The sequence below is a fragment of the Miscanthus floridulus genome, chromosome 16, assembly GCF_019320115.1.
Source record: "Miscanthus floridulus cultivar M001 chromosome 16, ASM1932011v1, whole genome shotgun sequence".
NCBI classification, from domain to species: Eukaryota; Viridiplantae; Streptophyta; class Magnoliopsida; order Poales; family Poaceae; genus Miscanthus; species Miscanthus floridulus.
Window position 1 is genome coordinate 108,150,632 of NC_089595.1, and position 8,085 is coordinate 108,158,716.

Genomic DNA, 8,085 nt, shown 5'->3' on the forward strand with positions numbered 1-8,085 from the left:
GGGTGCTCCAACGAGGACTAGTGGGGAGTGGCGACTCTCCGATACCTCAGCAAAACATCGCCGCATTCCTCTCTCTTTCCACTTACTTTGAGTATTTACTTTGAGCAATTCAATACTTGTCTTTACATTCATAGAATTGCCATGCTAGAGTAAGTTTGGAACATAGGTTGAAAGTCTGTTGTGCGTTAGTTTGATAGAAACACTTTTCTAGGCACAAGGGGTTAATTGGGCTATTCATAGGATTTGATTATTGCAAGAAATTTTAGAATTAGCCCAATTCACCCCCCCTCTTGGGCATCTTGATCCTTTCAGTCATGACGCCCCAGGGCATTTTTTTAGAAGAAGGATGATCTTCTCACACAGATCGAGAAAACTCCCGAACCCTCGTCCCATTCTGACGCAGCAGAATCCGTTGCCCTGTGAGAACCGGACCGGGCCGTTCTACGCTTTGGCTTATGGGGATGGGCGAGGGGATTTTTTACCCTCAGCCTGAAATTCGCTCCCACGGGGAGTCGAATTCAAGACCTGAGGGGTGCCGCCGGAATTCCCTAACCACTTGGGCTAGAGTCGTTTGGCCACATATGTCATTATGAAAGGTAATTTAAAATAACCTTCTAAAATTATATCTAAATTATTCACCTATGCCATTACGAAAAATATTTAAAATAACCCCTAGATTTATATATAAATTAGCCATCCATGTCATTATGAAAGGCTATGCAAAGTACTCCCTCTGTAGTCGTAAAGGAAGTCGTTTAGGACATGATTGTGCTTACCAAGGAGTGATTAATTAGGGGGTATTTTTCCCTGTCTGCCCCTATTAAAAAACGGTTGTGGGTGCATTCCATACGAGAAACAACCATAGTTCAGATGGCTAGTGCAGCGAGGCATTGGCCCTGAGGACCCGAGTTCGATACCTGGAGGGCGCCATTTTTTTATTACTGGCTTGATTTTGCATGGCACTGTTTGGCCCTGCGTGTCGCGTGCACTATGGCTGCATGGCGTGCGGATTTGATTCTGTTGGGCGTAGTGAGTGCGCTGAGCCGCTTGAGCGCATTTGTGCTCGCGTTTGGGCATGTTTCTGGGCGTGTTGGGCGCCATGTTTTCATTGGTTTTTCACATGCAAACGATTTTTGCGGTGGCGCCACGAGATTCTAATTTTTGCGCTCGATAGCTCCAACGTTTGTGTTCCACCGTGCTTATTTTAACGAAGTCTTTCCCCCAGCCTCTTCTCTTTCCATTACCGTGCTTCATCTCCTCACTTTCTCTCTCTTCTCTTCACTACCGCATGCAATGGCTGATCCTAGAGTTGCTGCCTTTGATCTGAATGTTCGCTTAGAAGAAGATGACAATGGCAATCTTGCCTTCGATCTCAACGAGCCAATATTGGAGTCCGACAACGACAATGGTAATCACCTCTCTTGTTTGAGTTTGTTGTTTCCCTCAAGCGCCATCTTTTCTGATTTTGTTGCTTCATTTTTGGACAGGATTTGATTTGAACTTGCCATTCGATGAATATGGTGCGGTTGACTTTGATTACATACAAAACCTCGCTGGTAATTTTTTTTCGGTTTGTTCTTTCCTTTTTTGATTATTTTTTATGTAATCTGTGGCTAACAAGAAGAATGTTCTTTTTTTCTTTTAATAGAACAAGATGTTGAGGTTCCTGTTGAAGTACACCATAGAAGGAAGGACATGGCAGAAGAAGTCACAAGACAAGTGTACCAAGCATTGTTGGCTAGATGCAAGAATGGGACACTAGGCAAGAAGGATACAAGAATTGTTGCGGATCAATTTGGAGTGCACATTCAGTCAGTTCAGCGCTTATGGAAGCGAGGTAAACACCAACTTGCTCATAACATTCCTGTTGTGGTTGCAAGTAAAAAGAAGGGTAGATGAGGCCGTAAGGCAGTCCCTCTTGATTTGGAACAATTGCGCAACATTCCTCTCAAACAAAGAATGACCATAGAAGATGTGTCTAGTAAACTTGGTATGAGCAAAGCTAGGATACAAAAGTATTTGAAAAAAGGTTTGCTTAGGCATCACTCTAGTGTCATCAAACCATACCTCACAGATGCTAACAAGAAGACTAGGTTGAAGTGGTGTCTTGACATGATTGAGCAGTGTCGGGGACCGAATACTAGGGTACCCAAAGAGGAGGAGCTAATAACCATCAAACATTGATGCTTCTGAATAGACAAGAACGCAACTACACTTCTTGCCCAAACGACTGAAGGTTGGCTCCGCCTCGCCTGACCCCTGAGGGTTGGCTCCGCCTCGCCCGACGTCTAGGGGCAGACTCCGCCTCGCCCAACGTCCAGGGGCAGACTCTGCCTCGCTCGACGTCCGAGGGCTGGCTCCACCTCGCCTGACCCCCGACGGCTGGACTCCGCCTCGTTCAGCGTCTGGGGGCAGACTCTGCCTCGCCCGACGACTGAGGGTTGGCTCCACCTCGCTCGACATCTAGGGGCAGGCTCCACCTTGCCCGACGTTCGAGGGCTGGCTCTGCCTCGCCCGATGTCCAGGGGCTGGACTCCACCTCGCCTAACGTCCAAGGGTAGACTCTGCCTCCCTGACGTCTAGGGGCAGACTCCGCCTCACCCAACGTCTAGGGGCAGACTCTGCCTCGCCCGACATCTGGGGGCAGACTCCGCCTCGCCCGATGTCTATGCGCTACTCCTTCATAACTACATGTGCAGATAAGGCGGGGCACTCAAGTCAACCGCAATACCGAGGATCGTACCCTGCACGCCTGCAGGAAAGTACCATTAGGATATGACCAGATAGGAGCTTTAAACCCTTCTAGGCATGTCAGAGCCTAAACAGTATTGTGGGCATCGACATTTGTCCTATAGTGTTATGGGCGCCGGCATTTGCCCTCGGACACAAATCCTGACGGAAGCATACGACAACCACTACGGTCCAGGAGGAAACTCATATCATCTGCAGTAATGAACGTGGGGCCTCTACACCGTCTGCTCCCCGTAGGGTCGCGACTCGGCACCCTGGTGTGTCGCGCCGGTCGCTGGGGCAAGATAGGACGTGACCACTTGCTGAACGAAGCCAGAACATGGCCCTATCAGGATCACCGAACGTGCTATCTCTGGCACCGTCTGCCGTGTCAGCAGGGCAGGCTCAAATGAAAAGGAAGACCTGGCACCTTCGAAGGACCTTCTTTCCCTCTGGTTTTTCTTCTTTCTCCCATCTATAATCCCTGCTCCCCCTTGATCTATAAAAGGGAGGCTAGGGCACCCCACTAAGGTGAGGGATCAATTCAAGACACCACGCATCACATAACACACAGCTGAGCAGCAACCAAGCTCTCAGCGCCCTTTCAACCTTTCCATTAGAGACTTGGGACCTATCCCTCTCTCGACCATTTGTACCTCCTACTACGAACCTTTCAGTGCTCATAACACGAGCAGCAGCCGCAAAACTAGACGTAGGGACATTCTGCCCAAACCAGTATAAACCTTATGTCTTTTAGCTCACCATCCGGGCCCAACGCGTAATAAATACAAATTTACTAGTTGGTGTTTACTCGAAACACCAACAGTTGGCATGCCAGGTAGGGGACCTTTGCGTATTTCGATGTTAACATTAGGCCTCGGATGGCTAATCACAACGACAGCTGGGTCCCGAGCGCGCACGTGCGCTTTGGGGACCTAAACTTCATTACCACGGCGGAAGGAGAGTTGTCGTGGGCTCCCGCCGCCACCCAACCTATCCGCTCCATCGGTCTCAACGCAATCACCAAGGCGCTAGAGGAACTGCAGCTGCACGCACCGGAGGTTCGCACCGCCGGAAGCGGCCAAGTCCTCAACTTCAACTATGGGAAGCTAGAGCGCCTTCCTGGGACCCCGACCATACCAGGAGGACCTACGCCACCTCACTTTTTTGCTCACCAACATCTTGACGTGGCTTGCCGGAGGAGAGCCGCTCTCTCTAGAATACCTCATCCGGAGCGCCCCGACCGCGCTCCCGTGCGGGTCACGCAGCGCGGTTCCGGTGCATGAGCGTCTCGGCCCTCACCACGATGCACGTGATGTTCTCAACGCCCACAGGCATGCCTACGACGAGGCAAGGGAGGGGGCCAGCCACAGCTACCACCCACATCGTTGTGAACGCTACGACAGCGGAGAGGACTGAATTTTGAGCCCCGGCTTCTCAAGACCTCAGGCCTTTGGCCAATGTGTCTTCAAAGGCAAGGCGAAGCAGGACGAGGACGCCGGCGAGGGCGCCTCCAACTGTCCCAACAAGAAGAAGAACAAACCATGACGCGAGGGCTCGCTCGTGACCAACACCGACCGCAAGGGGGGCCTGAAGCCCACAGAGGGTACTCCGAGCCACTTCGAGAGGCTGCTTGAAGGGCCATGCCCGAACCATGCTTTCCCTGTCAAGCACCTGTACAAAGACTGCGTCCTTGTGAAGTGGTTCTTGTCCAGACGCTTCGACAAGGGGGAGCAGAGGTCAGAGCCCAGCTAGATGAAGCGTGCGATGTCACCCTCCTTTGCTTGGCCAAGTATGTAAGGACCACCACAAGCTTCTCCCCACCGTAGGAGGGACCGTATGTCGTCACGGGAGATGCTCCGACCAGGCGTCCACAAGCTCAAGACCATCAACGGCGAAGTCTTCGTCAATGCTTGGAACATTGAGCAACTACGTGGCTTTTACCCTTAATAAATGCACACTTTCTCTTATCAGTTTTGTTATCAAACTTCCCGATCTTTTGTGACATCCGACCCTAGCAACGGTAAAGGGTCGGGTCTCACTCGGGGGCTAAAATGAGCATATCTGTCCGGTAAACATTCTCTATGCCTGCCCCCCTTTTCACGTTAAGACCTAGGAGCTAGGTTGATGGGAACAAGCTCTGAGTATAACTAGTCAGACTGTGGGATACCTATGCCCCAACGGCTACGGTGTCTTTGCTCACCAGCGTGATCAGAATTGGTTCGCCCGCTTTTCGAGCTTATACGACCTTAACGACAGAAAGGGTCAGAATGCACTAACTCTTTATGCAAAAAGGGAAGAAGAGCTAAGAGACCGTTTGCTACACCGAAATTCAAGAGCTTGTCCATTTGTTATAAGTTTTCTCTGCTAGGCTTATCTGCCTAACTAAAATCTTGCGTAGGATGTCCTCATCCTTTATCTCCGTAGGAAAGTCTCGCCTGGGCAGGTAACACAAGTCGACCGGATGGCTCGGTCATGGCTGAGGAATGAGTAGGGAGCAGATAGGATCCCACTCATATCCGATGGAGGCTACGCACCCTTCTTCATGGTCTATGGTTCCGAGACCATCCTCCCAACCGACCTTGACTATGGAGCACCAAGGATCAAGGCAAACGATGAACAGGGAGCCGAGGCGACCCTCACGAATGCCATGGACCAGCTAGATGAAGCGCGTGATGTCGCCCTCCTCTGCTCGGCCAAGTACCAGCAGGTGTTGCAATGGTACCACAGCCGACGAGTGCGGGGACGAGCCTTTAACGTTAGGGATCCAGAGCAACAAGGATCTCCACAAGCTCTTCCCACCATGGGAGGGACCATACGTGGTTGCAGAGGTGCTTCGTCCAGGCACCTACAAGCTCAAAACCATCGACGGTGAGATCTTCACCAATGCCTAGAACATCGAGCAGCTACGTCACTTTTACCCCTAAATAAATGCATACTTTCTCTTATCAGTTTTGTTATCAAAATCCCCAATCTTTCATGACATCCGACCCCTACAAATGACAAAGGGTCGGACCTCACTCGGGGGCTGATGTGAGCTCATTTATCCGACAAACATTCTCTGCGCATGCCCTCTTTTTTTATACATTAATTCCTAAGAGGTTGATCTACGAGAACAATTCCTGAGTATGACTGGTAGGACTACGGGAAACCCACGCCCCGACGGCTATGGTCTCTTTGCTCACCAGCATGATCAGAATTGGCTCGCCTACACTCTAAGCTGTTGTGACCTTAACCAAGGAAAGGGTCGGGATGCGCTAAACCTTTTTTACACAAAAAAGGGGAGAAGAAATAAGAAGTTATTTGCTGTAACAAAATTTGAAAGCTTGTCCATTTGTTACAAGTTTCACCGCCTGGCTTCCCTACTTAACTAAATTCTTGCGCAGGATGTCCGCATCCTTTATATCCGTAGGAAATTCTTATTTCAGCAGGTAACCCAAATCGTCCGAATGGCACGACCATTGCCAGGAAATGGATGGCACAAGCTTCCCCTTACAAAGTGATTTCATCACGAAAAGAGACTGTTGTATTCATGAATACAAAAAACTATTCACACGGGGGCTCTTCCACAACTTAAACGGTTACATTTGCTAACCACTTCTACTCTAAATACTACTACAGCAGCCGCGCCACGCTCTCCATCGGCAACGTCCTACCGCTCCTCGGGATCCCTGAGGGTGCCGTCGTCTGCAACGTCGAGCACCACGTCGGTGACCGTGGTGTCTTCGCCAGGGCGTTCAGGGACTACACCATCATGATCAGCCACAACCTTGACAACAACACCTTGAGACAAGGCAGCTCCTGGATGGGGACGTTGCTCGCCGAAGTATGGCCACCATGGCTGGTGGATGTCTCCGACATCTCATCAAACTTTATGAACTGGCCGACCTGAGCAGCTGCAAGGGCAAAACCCCCCATCGGCGTAGTCCTAGGTGGCTTCCCCATCGACAAGGCTAGCCCAGAGAAGATTCACCAGGAGAAGTCTACGTACGGCTCCATCCCAACGAAGGCCTCGCAGACGGTGACAAAGCTGACGATGTGCAGCACCCTCCAGTGTGCCTCCTCCTTCGGCAGAAGTGGCCCCTTCTCGGCAAAGGTAGACAACACCATCTCATCTACATTGGACGACCTCCTGCTCGACATCACGCTCTGGATTCGTGAATGGATCTCTGAGCTCACCTCTCCCTCGTTTTACCCTCTCTCACTTAGGAACCGCCGTGACGCACAAACACACTCGGCGAGAAGGAAGAAGGAGGAGAGGCAGCAGCTCAAGAATGGGCAGAGGAACAGGACGAGAACCCTCTCCCTTCCCCTATTTAAGGAGGAGACACAACAGTTCAAGGAAGGCGAAGGATTGGGGTGAAAACCCCTCTCCCTTTCCCTATTCAATGTAGATGGGAATTCGATGGGATGTGTCCTGACCGACGGGACATGCCCTTCTTGATGAGACGGCGCCTGGTCAAACGGACGTGGCCTGGGCATGGCCAACCACTACCGCACACCGGGCGTGATAAACAAGGTGTAGCCACATGCATGTGGCTCTCCGCCTTCCTAGGCAGGACCTGGAAGGGCCCATCGATGGAATCTCCATCAAGGGGAGACCAACAGGCCTCCTGAGTTGATCGGACGGCCCAGGCGAATGCCAAGCAATGGGGTTGAGGATCCAAACAGCCGCTAAAAGATAAGCACCCTTATTTACTTACTTTAGATATCAATTTCACTATCGAGCCTCCGACCCCAGCAACGGTAGGGGCACGAACATCGCTCGGGGGCTGCCGAGAGTGTCTACTCGTTTAGACATTCTCTTCGCCCGACCCCTCCTTACGTTAAAAAACCAGAGGCATGCTGTGCGGGTGTAAACTTTGAGTAAAACTGGTCGAACCGCTAGACCCTATGCCCCAGCGGCTACGGCGTTTTTGTTCACCGCGTGATCGAATTCTTTGTCCTCGCACCCCAAGCTTTAGCATCCACCTTCTCAAGAAGGGTTTGGAGGGGTCTACCTGCGGAATCTCCTTCAAGGAGAAGCTATTAGGTCACCCAAGTCGATCGAACGGCTCGAATCACTGCCGAGAGACAAAAACAAAAAAATTGCGATGCTCGTGTAGGTTACACCGTTCCCATTGCAAACGTCAGACCCAAACCCCGCACGGACATGTCCGGTAAGAGCTCCCCGTCACTCATGCCACCAAGGTAACATCACCGACCCTCGCCTTCATTTCCATTATATCATACATTCATCCCATATATTCAAGCATTGCATATGCAATTGCTGCATCTCAACGCTTCGTGTCACGTCACGAAGCGGTAGTCGCCTCATTCGATATGAGCGGCAACTGACCGAGGTTCGAAAGCTGG

The 8,085-nt window shown here is 51.0% G+C and overlaps 1 pseudogene; it reads left to right on the forward strand.

Annotated features, from left to right (window-relative positions):
* Positions 1–1,293: 1,293 nt before the first annotated feature.
* On the forward strand, positions 1,294–6,622 carry LOC136511228 (uncharacterized; annotated as a pseudogene).
* Positions 6,623–8,085: the final 1,463 nt, after the last annotated feature.